This window comes from Halyomorpha halys, unplaced genomic scaffold, assembly GCF_000696795.3.
Source record: "Halyomorpha halys isolate HHAL.00 unplaced genomic scaffold, Hhal_1.1 Scaffold151.1, whole genome shotgun sequence".
NCBI classification, from domain to species: Eukaryota; Metazoa; Arthropoda; class Insecta; order Hemiptera; family Pentatomidae; genus Halyomorpha; species Halyomorpha halys.
This window is the reverse complement of record NW_027116659.1, coordinates 2,062,544-2,066,328: the sequence shown is the minus strand read 5'-3', so window position 1 is coordinate 2,066,328 and position 3,785 is coordinate 2,062,544.

Below are 3,785 nucleotides of genomic sequence, written 5' to 3'. Positions count from 1 at the left end.
AAAAAAAAAAAAAAAAATGATTTCAATCCATTTAAATACAAATGTTCTAATATCTTCGAATACTAAATATATTAACACGAAATACATTTGAACAAGTAGATCGGTTTAAATTTTTAGATTTTAATGTTAACGTATGTTGAGAACGATTGGTGTTATCGCCATAGAAACTTCGGGTTCACTAAGCTTTATTATTATTATTGCAAATTTACGAAGGTTGCCAACCATGAAGACCAACGCATCAAGCTTTAAAAAAAGTTTTTAAGTGGTTTAAAAATAATTCTAAATTGTGTAAAAAAAATGTCCAATAACTAAATAATACAAAAAATAATAATTAAAAACCATAAAGTTTTTTACAATGATTATGGTAAAGATAGGGTTGTTTTAAAATAGGCAATAGTCTGGTCAAAATGTTATATGTTTATATATACATGATATGTTCATAAAGTTTAACCCTGGTCTCTTAATCAGTAATTTAATGAATATTTTTTATACAGGGAACTAAAAATTTTCTATATAAGACTCTCCGGTATCAACGGTGTTTTTCCCATTGTCTATTAACTCCTTGAAACTATTCAAAAGGAAGACCTTTAAGAAGAAACTGCCTGACCGCAGGAATCGAGTCGAACCTCTTCCCTGTCAGGTATTTCTTGATTAGAGAAAATAAAAAGAGATCCCTGAGAGCTAGATGGGCTGTGGCAGTGTAACCACATTGAATTTGGCAAAAACCTCGGTAGTGGCAAGGCACGTGTGAGAGAGCACATTATCATGAGCAGGCAGGACGGACTCGATCCAATTCAGCTAGCAGTAAGACAACGGTCAGAGAGAGAAATACTTTATTTATCTATGCTGCCTACATTAGGTTGCTATCTCACACAACATACTTATCAATCTGTAATCGGACATATATAAATTACACATACATGGTATAATCAGAAAAAAATAGATACAATAATAATAATAAGATATAATTAACAATTTTCCTCCCTATAATCCTATATGTTTCCTTTTATAATCAATTTCGGTCTGTTCAACAAATACAAATGTTTCAATTCATTCCTATTTTTCTTTCTCATTTCTGCTCCTCCAATTTCACCCTATCACAATATATAAAATTGTTTCAAATGATAATTTATAAGACAAAAACAGCTCACAAAGCTTGCACCGAAAATGCACAACATTATGGTTTTCTTAGGCGATACAAGCAGTTAGCTTGCTTGGTTTATATAATATAGTTTTAACAAATTCATAGTTTAAATTAAAAGGCTCTGTTAACCTTCTGCTGCGTCCACACAAGGTCTTTGGCCGGGTTTCGTTATAGTTGTTTTTGGACAAGTAGTGCTACACCAATAATAAGATACATTAAAACTGTACATCTCAAAGTCAATCCAATAGTAATTAAGATGATTTAAAAACTGTCCCTCAGATCGGGCTTGGAAATGTTCTATTTCAAACTTAATCTGTTTTCTACTGCTTTGAAATGTAAAGCGAAAGGTAGACGGGCAGATTTTATTCTATTAAAGTTTTGGATTCAATATATCATGAACCGTGAAACGGAATTTCGAACGTAAAAAATCAAGGAGGTATTACTTTTTTCTTGGTTTATTATAAAGTTTAAATATTGAAAAAAACAACAAAGTATTATTTAAGTGTCAAAGGAAAAATAACTTGAGACGTTACTTAAGATAAGGGAAGAGATACTTGTGATACTCTTCGGTATCGATATTTTTCCCCCGATACTTGTAATACTAGTATCGATTTGGTAGAAGTTGTAGGTATCAGTGGGTATCATTTTTCTTTCTCAGCAACCTATTTGAATATAGACACCGTGATCGGAAGTATGGATATCTCAATTCCGGGAGACCTTATATTTACACTGCTGGAGTTGTTTACGATATATTTTTGTATTGACATTTATTTTAATCAATAAAGAAATTATTATTTGATAAATGAAAGCGCCAAAAATAAAAGTCGTTGAAAACAAAATGGTTTATTTTAAAATAATTCTAAGCTCCAAAGAAACATGAACTTGTATTTTTAGAGATACCATAATGAAAAAAAAATTAACCACCCTGATTTATCAACCTATGATATCAATAATATACTAAATCAAAAATAATGATTTTTCCTCCAGCATCAAGGTGAAATATTGAGATTTTCAGGTCTTAATTATACCCTAGAATAAATACCCAAAGCATAACTTATAGTCATAAGGGGTGGTTCGCCCTTTAGAGAGACACTAAGATACTTTATGTGATACATTTAACGACTAATGCCAACCCTTCTCCATTCCTTCGCTCCCGCCCCCTTTCTAGTGAAAAGGAATCTTTAGGCCTCCAGCCCAAATTACAACTTCGCTTTCCTTAACTAAGCTGAAATCGGATGACTCGTGACTAAAAGGACATTCCTTGCCTAACTGAACTGGATTCTTAAATACTCAATTTTAAAAGTATTAAGGAAATTAGTAACATTATTACTACTTCTGATATCTTCAAATTGAGAATTGTATTTTAAATGATAGTCGTATATTAAAAAAAAATCTCATGATAAAATAAAATTTTACTAAACGGCTCCAGTTTTTGGCTGTCAATTGAGTAATTACAGTAACAGCATTCGATCTGACAGAATAAATTTTAAACTAATTAAATGAAACGAATTTTGGACAGATTTTTTTTTCCTAAAAAAGACTCTTGGCTCTTTGTCACAGTATGGACATCGTGCTGCATGGTAGATCTTTGGGTGCTGGGAAACCTGTTCGCTTTTTTTTTTCAAATATTTTTGAAAATTAAAAAAAAAAATTAAAATGATATTCATAAAACTTGTCTGGCTTTTTTATGGTAACCTTAAGTTTTCTTATATAGTCATAATATATCATTCATACTAGAAAGAAAAAAAAAACAGAAAAAGCTACGATGAAATATAAATTTATTGCAGCGCCTCAGACTGTAAGAGTACGATGCAGTCTTCACTCTTTCCATTTCCTGTCATCCCAGTGAAATAAATTACAAATTTACACTTTGGGTAATATAAAGATGTTACGTGTAGGATAACTATTATTGTATTTTGTATTTAAATGAAAAATAAAAAGGTTTTGAAAATAATAAAAAACGTTCAGGATAACTAACACTTTTTCCATTTTTTTATTTTTTACACTATTATTCCAGTAAAGATCGGCAAAGAGAAAAAAATATTAAAAGATATTAGAATCATGATTTTTTTAATTCGAATAAAAATATTTTGCATGCAATAACTATACTTTATACATCTATATATACTTTATATCCATAATACAAACATTATCTTTATACAATAAAACAATTATATTTCTTAGAACAGGTTCGATTGTTTTTATATTAACTATATTATCCAAGACCTCTGAAGTCAGTCTTTCAAACATCAACAGAAGCAGACAGAACAACTCCCGCCATTAATTCTCTTTCCGCTAATTTTCTCAGATGTTGGCTGATAAAGTTAACGCAGGGTGAATGAGAAAACGTCTCAAGTTGTTCTTTGTTTCACTTAGCCCTTTTCACAAATTACATTCCCTTATCTAAACCTTCATCATTTTGGCTTTCTTGCTTGTTTATTTTCCTTAGCGGATTATAAGGTAAAACTTAAAAGTGGATGATTTCTATGCCAGACTTCGGCGAATGTTTATCTGATGATTGTTCTTTGCAGGTTAAAATTAGACGGTAATCTTACGATCAGTAAAATTATATAGAATTTCATAATATAATATAAAAGTTGTTTACTTGAGGTGAGGCAAAAAAAAAAAAAAAAAAATGATT